Raw genomic sequence first — 12,040 nt, 5'->3', positions numbered from 1 at the left:
TGTACTTGTGTATTGTCTATAAGACGCTTTCTTCCCCAACTCAATGAGTGTGGGTAGCGTCCCCTTTCCTTCTGACGGATGGGTAACGGTAAAGGGAGTATTATCCGATGGACCAATCGTGTTGCGCACATTGGGTCGCACATTTAAAGACTGGTTCTGAGCAACACAGTTTAAAGGAGAAGCCAGAAGATTAGAAATATTAAGAGCCGATCTTTCATCGCTTCTCACACCAATGTCACTTACAACTGCTGACTGAGAAACAGTAGAACTGGTAGTGTGTGCATCAGTCTCTCCAATATTGTGGGTATTCTTAACTGTATTCCCAGATTTGGTAGACCCAGAGTTTTTCGGCCAAGTGAAGACATTCCCTCTCTGGAAATCTGTAGTATCTCTTAATTTCTTGGACTTTTGCACCCTCAGTCGCTGTTCATAAGACGAGACCCCATTAATGATCCCGTCTAACTTGATCAAAAAATTATCTTTATACTGATCAAGCAGTTCAGTGAATTTCTTGTTAACAGTATCTACAAGCTCCTTTTCCAAAGGTTTAAAATAATCAATCAGCAAGCGTATATAATTGAAACTTAGTTCAAGATTTAGTTGTTGCCACTTACTTAGTAACTCCATATGGGTTTCACCATACGTGGACATCACCAAAACTCGTAGCCCATGAGGAAATACTTTGTGGTGTAGGCAAGCTTCAAGGTGTAGCCGTTGCCACTGAAAACGCTTTAGCTTAAACAAGTCATTTTCAAGATCCCTGGTGGCGGTGATAAAGAGAACTTCATCAACATCAGGTAAAGTATCATTATCGCCGCCCCTAGGTTTAAGCAAGAAGGGGGTTTGCTTCTGTTCTTAAAAATTTCAGGAACCTGTCTTCACCTCTCTTCCTGAAAGAGCTATGCCCATTATCAATGTTGACAACATTATCTGTAGCCATGCTTCCTTGAGGTACAAAGCAAACACCAAAATGTAGAAAACAGGCAGTCCTCAGGGAACAAAAGGTGCTGGTGGACAACACAATGTTGAAAAAAAAACAGCACACAAACATGGCTAAAACCAATACAATTTGTAGCAGTTTTATTGAAGAGGTAAGCGCTTTCACACATTCACTGTGTTTCATCAGACCAAATGTAATAAAACAACTCAACAGTTAAATAAAGAGCATCATCAATTAACCATTCAAAACATCCAATAGAAAACAAGCACTGAGACATACATGAAAATATCTTACTCAGATATGTTAGACTGCAAATCATGAGTTTCTCCTTGGGCTGAAGAGTGACGTTGGGTGCTGGGTATTCTGCCATCTTTGCTTTGGCCAGGTGCTTCAGAAGCTGCATTTCAAGGAATGTGCTAAGGGAGAAAAAAATCGACCTAAGGGTTTTTGAATGAAAGATTAGCAGACAGAGCAGGATTTGTAGTCTTGTTCTGGGCCTAAACAGAAAAGGCACTTAGTGTGCAAGTCCTTGTACAGAAAATGCCTACTGCACTCGCACATACCCCCTTCCTAGCTGACATCTAAAAAAAGTTTTAAAACGCAGTCCAAAATAAAAAAAAGGAAGGTTCCCCAATGGGGCACTTATTTAAAACCCAAACAAGGGAAGCAGTGGTGCCAACAACTTAACACAGATCAGTCCGACAGATGCAACAACTGAGTGTGGGCTGGTGGCAAGACAGTCTGAGGAACTCATGCATATATCCACCTATATACCCAGACACAAATGAGCTGTGGTCACGCATTGGACATATGCCCCTGAGAAGGTAAAGCTTAAGTACCTTGGCACTGGCTGGACATCAGTGGATGAAAACTCATATGTAAAGAATACTACAACAGTGACTTCAGCCAGGACATCCAGAACTACACATATGTCAATCTATGGAAAATACTCTTGAAGGAACCTGCATGACTGAAAGCAAGCAAAGTAATGAAGTCTGCTGTGGAACCTCAGGGATACCATAGCTATACTCAAAGTCCTGCACAAACACTTAGAGACAACAGTGGTTCTGCATTCCCACTTCATGAAATCAGGCTGGCACAGGGCTGTTTACCACTGGAGAAACAGACATTAGAGAATGGCATTAATCTGTTGTGAAAAAAAAGGATGATGCAAGAGATACACAAACATAAGGCATAGCTGCTTTTAAACATGGTGGAGGGAAATATATCCTTTGCCCACATCCCTACTACAGTGCATTATTGTTACATAAAGGTATTATAAGAAGGAAAATAAATAAAAACATGACAGCACTATACTGTGGCACAGCTTTGTAGTGCAGTTTCATTCCACTCATGTAACTGTGCAGAGATTGTCTGAAGACTACTGGTGCTCATGTACGACACTGAAAGTGGCAACATAAATCCAGATTTTCAATAAACTGTACTTAGAGCTACTGACAATATATCTAGAATATTTTACAACTGGAATCCCTGCTCTGCTAATATTTGACCTTTAGAAGAAAAATAAGACAGTGGGGGTGTATGGGGATATCAGGCACTAAAGTGCCTTTTTGAAAAGTGCATTGCTTTTCTGGTAATGGAAGCAAACTCAAGAAAATGACTATTCCTGAAAAATGCTTCTTTCCAGAAATGAATCCTGCAAGTCATGCTTTATGTGCAAATTCTGTTGAATAATGTTACTCTAGATTCATAAAGAAGTGCAAGGAAGTGGCTGCCAAACATGCATTATAGGGAAGTGGAACGCAAGGCTCATTATAAGAAAGGAATGAGTGGTACTTCACTGCAAACATCAGGAATCAAACCAGGTTTTTGCAAGTAACTTACTGTCAAAGGTATACAGGCTCAGAAGATAAAATGTCTTTTTCCAGCAGGTGGCACACACTTAAAAGTGGAAGAGAGTTAAGCCCAGTATGTTGAAGAAAGTCTCATCCTTAGATGGAAAAGGAAACTGGGATCAACACCACTAATGACCTAGCACTAGCTATGCATCAGGAAAGGCTAGACTGCAAAGGAGGGAGCACTGCTAGCAGGAGGAAGGAAGGAGATGGAGATACTGGTGTATAAAAAAAAACAGACAAAGTAACTTAACTGGGAAACTATGTTCAGTTCTAAAGACTATATCGCTAACAAACACAGAATGGAATAATCTGGAGGAGGGCAACTTAAACAGCAGCAGATGTGCATCACAAGCCCTGTAAAGGTTGCTCAAAGATCCTAAAACATACCACTTAGATGACATGGGATAAATTTTAAATAAACCAAGTATATGAAACAAGGTAGAATAAACATTTTCCACTTTCCCTAAAATGCTAGTTATAAACAAATTACAATGTTATACAGAGGCAGGCTTAGAGAAACACAAGGAAATACTCATTTATAATAAACTCTTCACAAAAGCACATCAAGTACCACCACGACTCCACTAGATACAAATCCTTTTATTACAGGCAGATAAAATGCTAAGCACTTTCGGGTTATAACCAACCCTTCTTCAGACATATACACTATAACGTTTTGTGCATTTAAATGATAATTCACAATACCTAATGATGAAGGTTTGGAGTATTTAAGACAACTGCTATGTGCAAGAAATGTCAGTAGTGATATAATGATGAAGTGTATGACATTACTTGAATTGATTCTGGAGAACAATGTTTTTCTGTATGGTGATAAACACTATTTGCAGACCAAAGGTGTGGCGATAGGAACGCCTTGTGCGATTTGTATCTAGTGGAGTCGTGATGGTACTTTGATGTGTTTTTGTGAAGAGGATTGCTGTTAATATCTACATCGAAGGTACCTTTACCCTGAGGCTGCTGTTTGACTTCATTCATTTATAATAAAGATGATAGAATGGAATGCCTGACAACATAGGAAGGAATAAAATTAATAGAATTCAAACAACCAAAATGCTGAAAGAAACAGTAATCAAAAACAAAACTGAAAATAAAGCCAGAGGTTAGGCAGGGTATGCAGTATCATAGCAGCAAATCAAGTGATTTGAGTTGTTCTTACCTATTGACAGGTTGGGTCTATATTATGTCCAAAAAAAACCCTTTCAGCGAATGGCTCATTGCTAAACGATAACTAGCAAAATCTAACTCCCATGAATGGCCATTTCAGCAAATTTCACCTAGGGGAAAAAACGCTTGGCCATCATCAGGAATTTGCCATTTTCCTCACTGTAGTGCGATCTCAGAGTTGGTATATTTAGTTGGGGTGGGGGGCACAGCCCACCCACACACACTTTGAAGGGTTTTACATTTTGTCTGGTTTTAGGTTGGCCAGGCATTTTTTTCCCCTAGGAAAAAATTTGCTGGAATGGCAGTTCAAGGGAGTTAGATTTCACTGGTTATCGTTCGGCGAACAGTCGTTCACTGAAAGGGGTTTTAGCAGACGCAATATAGACCCGACAGGTTCAATGTTTATGCTGAAGACTCTACTGTTAATGAATGTATCCTGATCAGGAAAGTATAACACTATGCCAAAGAACTTCAGGGTGATTAGTAAACTGTTTTCAGAATAAACTTGTAAAGTCCCTTCTCCCACAGCTCTGCAGCCATGATTGCCAGACACTCAGTACTAAAAGAAACAACATTTTTAACATACTCCTAACCAAAACAGGAAAATGCTAACTTTCCAGACTTCAGTCCCCCCAGGTTTAGGACAAAAGGAAAAAAAAAAGGTGGAGTACTGAGGGCAAGCAGTCAGGTACTTTCATTTTGGAAGACTTCAGAAGCACTGGAATAGCATAAGGAGGGGCTACTCCAACATCCTTACTTGAGAACTGCATGTTAAATTAAATTTCTGCAGGACTTCCCCACAGAAAAAAACTTCTGGCACCCCCAGGAATGCTTAGTTATCAATGTCTACAGCATATTGTGGGGTACTAGTGACTGCCTTGCTTTATGTCAGTTTTGAAGCAGATAATTAACTCACAGCCCACTTCCCTTCTTAGGTTCACACTCAACTCATTATTAATGCTATGACAGCTGCCGAATACTCTTAATAACTGTGATATGTCTGGATGCAGAAGAGCTTCTCAGAATATTTAGCAGCACTGTGAAAGCAGAGAAGGAAAAAAGGTTTAACTTGTTAATTCTAACAAAAGGACTGATATTTGTAATCAGCTGAGCATTGATGTTTCAAACACAGAAACAAAAGAGTTAAAAAATAAAAAAAAAAAAAGCAAAGCAAGGTGTATCGGTCTTTCTCTCTCTATACATATAGATATATAATCCATTAGCTCTAGAACATGAACAATAGGCTGTAACGGTACATGATGAGATATCTCAAATGCTACTTGCATTTACAATGACATGAGCTGGAAAGTGTTTTAGATGAACTATGACGTAGAATTAAAAATTGTAGCAGTCTGTTTAATCTCTATAAAGAAAGGAAAATAAACCTTTGTATGTCAGCATACTTTTAGTGGAACATCCAATGCAATACAATGTCAGCTGATTACTAGCAGCAACGATGCATCCCAAAATCAATTAAATGAAAAAAGTCACTTATGTGCTAAGTGTGAAAGTCTGCCTTCTGTTTATGAAACAAATGTAGTCTGAAGCTTCTGTAGCAGCAAAATCATAGGATGCAACATAAAATTAGTCCAGCGTAGCAGCAAATATATAAAACTTGACTTCAAAGACTTTTTCCCCACTATTCAGAATGGAAATTTGCAGTCTAATCCTAGAACAAAAAACAAAACAGGAAAAACGATAAATACAGTACAATAAAAATATCCATATGTCAACTATTCTTCATTAAGCTACAGTCCACTAAAACAGAATATCCATCATAAATCATGTGAAGCTATCTTTGAACTGAAAAATGTGAGCCCAAACCACACTGCAATAACGGTTCTACAAATGCAAACTGGAAGCAAATCCCTAATTTTTATTTACTTACGTCATCCATTCATTTCATCCACAACATCTTTCGTTTTGCTACTTTCTATTAAAGTAAGTAGCAATAAAAAACTGCTAGAGTTTCATCCTTATTCTGGGACGTGTATAACTATATTATGCTTGGATGAGGTCTTTCTGTTGTCTTTAATGAAAAAATACGTTTACATATTTGTGTAATTTTTCTCGCTTTGTTTTGAGAGTTTAAATTTTAATACAGTGAAGTTTCCTTCAGCATAAGACACTTTAATTAGCTGATGAGTTCAAAATGGTCCTATAATCTAGTTAACTGCCTGTAAAATAAATAAACAGAAATTCAACTCCCTTCATGGCATTGTGCTGAGGAAATGCATTCAGGGGACACTACCACATACTAAATAGCCCAAAGAATTGGTTATCATTCTGTCAAAATGTTGAATACTATATAGAACACCTGTCCCTGTAAGGAAACTTTCCAGTTCTGGAGATGAAATAATACAATACTAGTTTCAGTTCTTTGTGTGCTAAAATTCTAACATGCATATACAGACTTAAATGCACAGGGTCCCGCATACATACATTTTCACATACAAAAGAGAATCAAATAAACTGTATGTATGCCATCATTTGTTAGAGGACATGCAATGAAAAATGAAAGTTATGTACTTAATGACAGATCTGTGGTTTCTGCTTCTGTCCTTACTTGATGGATGGGTCTTCGGATCAGACCTTGGATCAGTCTTTGGCCACTCAAGACTTTGGATCTCAAGCTCAGGCTCCTCCCCTTACCCATAACCCCCTGAAAGGCCAACATTACCTCAGATGCAGTTTGCCCAAGAAAGCAAATGACTCCATAAAGGAAGTAGTAGTAATAATAATAATAGTAATAATGCTACAGAGGATTATTCAGTGGTACTATGAATGCTCAAAAACTGATCTGGAGCTAAAAAGTACACTAGAGGGGCCTTCAGCATAGGTCAGTCCAGTTAAACCAGGATAAAGAACAATGAATTCTATGACAGGGTACGGGGATAGGTTGGAAACAGAAGCAGAAAAAGTACAGTTGTGTACACTTACCATAAATGTAGATGTTCGAGTGTATACACTGTTTAAGTCATTACATTTGGGTAATCTGCTGGCAGGTTGCCCTCAGTCTGCCTGAATAACAAAGTTTTGGGTCCTGCGTTGGTTGCTGTCTCCTCTTCCATGACATCAGGTCATCAGGGGTATAAAACATGCAGCCGATGCCATTTTATTCAGTTTTTCTTGCCCCAGATGTCAGGTGCCCCCCAAATGGGGAGCAAAAATATATATGTATATAAATAAACAGTAAATATGTATAAATGCACTTTTAGAAACAAACTTTACCTTAATCTAAAAGCAAATACACCACAAAGGCTCTTGTGTATAGTGAAGGAAAGAAAAGGTATAGAAAGGGAGATGGTGAGTGGGTAATCCGGACTGCAACAGTGAATACACTCGAACATCTACATTTATGGTAAGTGTACACAACTGTACTATGTTCTTCATGTTTCACTGTTGCAGTCATTACATTTGGGTAGAATCCCAAAGCTATGGATGGGAGGATGGAACTAAACAGCATTAGGACTGGCTAAAAGGCCCTGCAGAACTACAGTGCCAAAGCCTGCCCTGGATTTGAAGAAAAGAGGCAAATGATAATGTTTTGTGAAGGTATGAACAGAGCTCCAAGTAGCAGCTTCTAGAATGTCTTTGATTGGAACCTCTCTGAGAAAAGCTGCTGAAGTAGAGGCAGCCCTGGTGGAATGTGATCTGATACCCATGGGCACAGGTTTACCATGGTGCAAGTAGCAGAAACGAATGCAGTGGCTTATCCATTTAGAAATAGTCTGCTTTGATATAGCCTTCCCCTCCGACCCTGCAGCAAATGCTACCAGTAGTTGCTCAGACTTTATTAGAGATCTTGTCCTGTTTAAGTAGAATCTTAGTTGTCTGTGTACATCCAATGAATGCAGAATCCGCTCTCCCTTGGTCTGCGGATTTGGGTAAAATGTTGGCAGGTGAATGGTCTGGTAGAGCCACAATGGATACCACCTTAGGCATAAAAGAAGGATTGGACCTGCGGGACACCCTGTCTGGGTAAAATATAATAAAAGGCTCCACTGCCATGAGAGTCTGTAGTTCTGAAACCCTTCTTACTGAAGTGACTGCCAAGAGAAAAGCTGTTTTCTAAGATAGAAATTTTATATCCGGAGTAGCTGCTGGTTCAAAAAAAGGCAGGGTGAGTTTTCCAGCACAAAATTGAGGTCACATGCAGGAGTTGGTGATCTTCTGGGAGGCCTTAAATTTTTGGCCCCTCTAAGATACTGTTTAAGCAGAGGATGAGAAAAGAGGCGAAGCTCTGTGTTGTAATGAGCCAAGATGGCAGAGGCATGGATTTTTATTGAAGAAAAAGATAGGCCCTTGTCAAGCATCTCAGTCAAATATTGTAAAATCTGAGGATTATTGGGCTTTGCTGAGTCTGTTCCTTGTGCTTGGTTCCAATCTCTTCCATTTATCAGCATAAGATTTTCTAGTACTAGGCCTTCTGGCTTCCAAAATTACATCCATCACAGATTTACTGAGAGGTGTTGTTTGAATAATTAGTTGATCAGTCATGCTGCAAGATTCAGGGTTTGGAGCTGAGTGTGCAGAATTTGATAGTTCTGCTGAGACAGCAGATGAGGTATTTGAGGCAAGTACCATGGAGGAAGCTGAGACATATTCCTTAGAAGTGGGTACCAGTGTTGGTGAGGCCAGTCCGGAGCAACTAGGATCATTTTTGTTTTTTCCTGTCTGACTTTTAGTAAGACCTTGGAGAGTAGAGGCAGAGGGGGAAAGGCATAGACTAATAGGTTTTTCCAGCTGAAAGATAGGGCATCCACTATCCATGCTTTTTTGTGATGAGTTCTTGTGCAGAATTTGTTCAACTGATAATTTTGGGGAGAGGCAAAAAGATCTATGTCTGGGCTCCCCCATTTCTGTGTTAGCATGCTGAAGATTTGTGGATCCAGTTTCCATTTGTGCGGGTCCATAAGATTTCTGCTTAGGTCGTCTAACAGAGTATTTTGCTTTCTTGGCAGGAATTGAGCTTGAAGATGTATTTGGTAAGTCAAGGCTGTGTTCCACAAGGCCATGGCTAGTCTGCAAAGGGGGTAGGAATGTGCACCCCCCCTGCTTGTTTATGTACCGCATAACTGTGGTGTTGTCCATCTTTATCAGTAGTTGTCCTGGATGAAGTAAGTCCTTGAAGGCTGTCAGAGCATTCTGAACAGCTAGCATCTCTTTCTGGTTGATATGCAGATACATTTGGTTTGGGCTCCATTTGCCCTGAATGCATCTCCCTGCCAGGTGGGCCCCCCAGGCATAGTCTGATGCATCTATAGTTAGGGTTTGGGTGGCAGGGAGTAGAGTGAATGACAGTCCCTTGTTTTGGTGACATGTCTCTGCCCAACAAAGAAACTCCTGTTGTAGGCAGGGAATGAGAGGAATCAATGTTTCCAGACTGTGACAATGTTGACTCCATAAACTTTTTAGGTACCATTGAAGTTTCCTCATATGCAGTCTTGCATATGGAATTAGTAGAATGCAGGATGCCATGAACCCTAAAGCCTGCAGAATTTGTCTTGCAGATAACTGGGTTTTTGTTGCCATTTGTTTGAAGTATGTTGTCAGTTGCCTTTGTTTGTCTGGCGTGAGGTAAGCCATCTGGGCAGTTGTATTCAAGCTTGCACCCAGGAATGTAATTATTTGAGAGGGTACCAGTTGTGATTTCTTTTCATTTATGGTGTATCCTAGGCAAGCTAGAAGCCTTTTTACAAATGCCAGATGTTGAAGAAGAGTGTCCTTGTCCTCTGCTTGAATGAGACAGTCGTCCAGATAAGGATAAATTTGAATGCTTCTTTGTCTGCAGAATGCAATTACTGGTGCCAGGCACTTTGTAAAGACACTGGGCACAGTACATAAGCCAAAGGGCACTGCAGAGAATTGGTAATGCAAAAAACCTACTTACTGGGATATGCAGGTATGCCTCTTTTAAGTCTAGAGTTACTAACCAAGCATTCCTGCCTAGCATAGGCAGGAGCTATTGTAAAGTCAGCATTTTGAATTTTGGAATGTCCAGGAATGTGTTCAAAATCGATAAGTTCAGTATTGGATGTCATGAATTGTCTTTTCTGGGTACCAGGAAAAGTCTTGAATAAAAACCTTGTCCTTTTTCCTTTTCTGGTACCGGATGAATAGCTCCCATATCCATGAGGGACATGACTTGTTTCTGGGCCTCTGCCCACTGGTTTTGTGGCAGATCCGGCCATCCATTTGGAATTGGCAAGTATGGAAATGAAATCTGTACCCCAGGAATACTATGCTTAATACCCACTTATCCTGGGTAATTAACTGCCAATTTTGAGCATGAAGTGTTAGTTTTCCTCCCAAGGGGGCTGCCAAAAGATAAGTGCTTGGTGATGGTAGAGGAAAGTCATTGAAACTGCTTACTTTAGGGTTGTGCTTTGCTTCCTCCAGATTTGGAGGTGGAAGCAACCCATTGCTTTGACCTGTAAGAACCCTGTGATTGTTATCTGGAGCCTTTTGAGCTTCTGACTTTGCCCAGAGTGGCTCTGTTGGACACAGGAAAGGACCAATTTTTAGTAGGCCAGTGTCTACTGAACCTGGGTGGCTGCACTTGCAAGAAATCTTTTACAGTTTGCATAGATTTAGCTTTGTCTTCCATTTTCTTTAAAACCTCTTCTGCCTTATTACCAAACAGAGTATCATGCTGTAAACGGGCATCCAACAATTTAGCTTTAACATGATCAGGCAGATTTTGCTCCTTGAGCCAGACATGCCTTCTAATCACAGATCCAGTAACGGCGGCCCTACAAAAGGCCTCCAAGGAATCAAAACCACATTGCAGAGTATGCTTTCCAACTTGTTCTGCTGAATAATTCATGTAACTCTATTTTCCACACAATCAGAAATCAACATAATTTTCTGTTTCAGTAAGCCCATAACATGCTGTTGATATCTAAGCATATGAAACTGGCAGTTTAAAGCCCTGATTGCCAAGGCTGCAGACGTATAAACCTTCTTACCCCATCTATCCAGCGCCCTGGAATCTCTAGCAGAAGGGGTAGGATTCTTGGCTGTAGAGGCCTCTACACCCTTGGGACCCTGAGAAATAGTTTTAAGATCAGCAGCAGGATTTTTGAAAAGAAATGTGTGGGAGTCAGGAACCCTGTAATATCCGTCTGGCTTACTAGGAACCGGGGGCAGGGAATCAGGAGCCATGCTTGATTCCGAGAACACATCAACAATGTCTAATACAGGAGGTATTGCCAAAGGCCTATGCTGAGGAAGAAGAAGGAAATCCCTAAGCCTCTTTTTTGATTCAGAGAAGTCCTGACTCTTCCAGTGAAAATGTTCCCTTAAAGTATGCAAAGTCTCTCCAAAAGAGTAATCTTCAGGAGATGCAGATGGGATGGATTCCTCTGCATCAGGGTGGAATAGAAAATTCCTGATCAGAAGAGGAATCAGAAAAAATGGAAACCTGATCTGAAGATTCTTAATCAGTGCCTTGCCTAGGCCTCTTAGCAGGGGGAGGTTGGGAACCCCTGATCAAGGTAATTAAATCCTCAGATATTTTGATCATCTGTTTTTTAGGCATAGGGGTCTGAGCATGTGGCTCATGCGTCAGTGTTTTAGACACAAAAGTTGTTTTTTACCTTGTTTTTGTTGCTGGCGTCGGTTTAATATAAAAATGTTGAGGCCTGAAAACACCCTCAGAAGCCGATGCCTGCTCAGTGGCTCCAGACCCATCTAAGGGGGAGACATCTGCGGGTTCAATACTCTGAGAATCTCGCGGCATGCCGGACTCTGAATGGGTCTCGGTAGAGGCCTGTGACTCAAAAGTAGCGGGCATCAGGGGCTGCGAAAGTGCCTCACTGAGTACCGGCGAACTGGCGAATGGCTTAGGAGAAGCTTCGTTGTCGGTTATGGACCTCGACGGTCTGTCTCTGTCTTTTTCTTTGCGTTTTTTGTGAACTCCGGTAGTTGGATTGCTAACAGATGACATTTGAGGATAATTAAATCTTGAACCAAAATATGTAGAAGCAGAAATATACCGACGCTTAATAGTGCGTTGGTTAAATCTAGCACAAAACCGACAGCAAGGCATGTT

At 40.5% G+C, this 12,040-nt stretch overlaps 1 protein-coding gene across 3 annotated transcripts in view; it reads right to left on the bottom strand.

Moving 5' to 3' along the window:
- Window positions 1-1,054: 1,054 nt before the first annotated feature.
- The window catches only part of DDHD2 (DDHD domain containing 2), a 1,375,691-nt gene continuing 1,364,705 nt past the window's right edge, over window positions 1,055-12,040 (bottom strand). For all 3 annotated transcript variants that reach the window (XM_044084314.1, XM_044084317.1, XM_044084315.1), the window contains one exon: window positions 1,055-5,653. The gene's annotated coding sequence lies outside the window, so the exon portion shown is untranslated. The remainder of the gene's footprint in view (window positions 5,654-12,040) is intronic.

The sequence above is a fragment of the Protopterus annectens genome, chromosome 9.part0 (genome assembly GCF_019279795.1).
Source record: "Protopterus annectens isolate FY-2018-M chromosome 9.part0, PAN1.0, whole genome shotgun sequence".
NCBI lineage: Eukaryota > Metazoa > Chordata > Ceratodontiformes > Protopteridae > Protopterus > Protopterus annectens.
The sequence above is the reverse complement of the archived record's forward strand: the minus strand, read 5'-3'. Positions and strand labels throughout refer to the sequence as shown.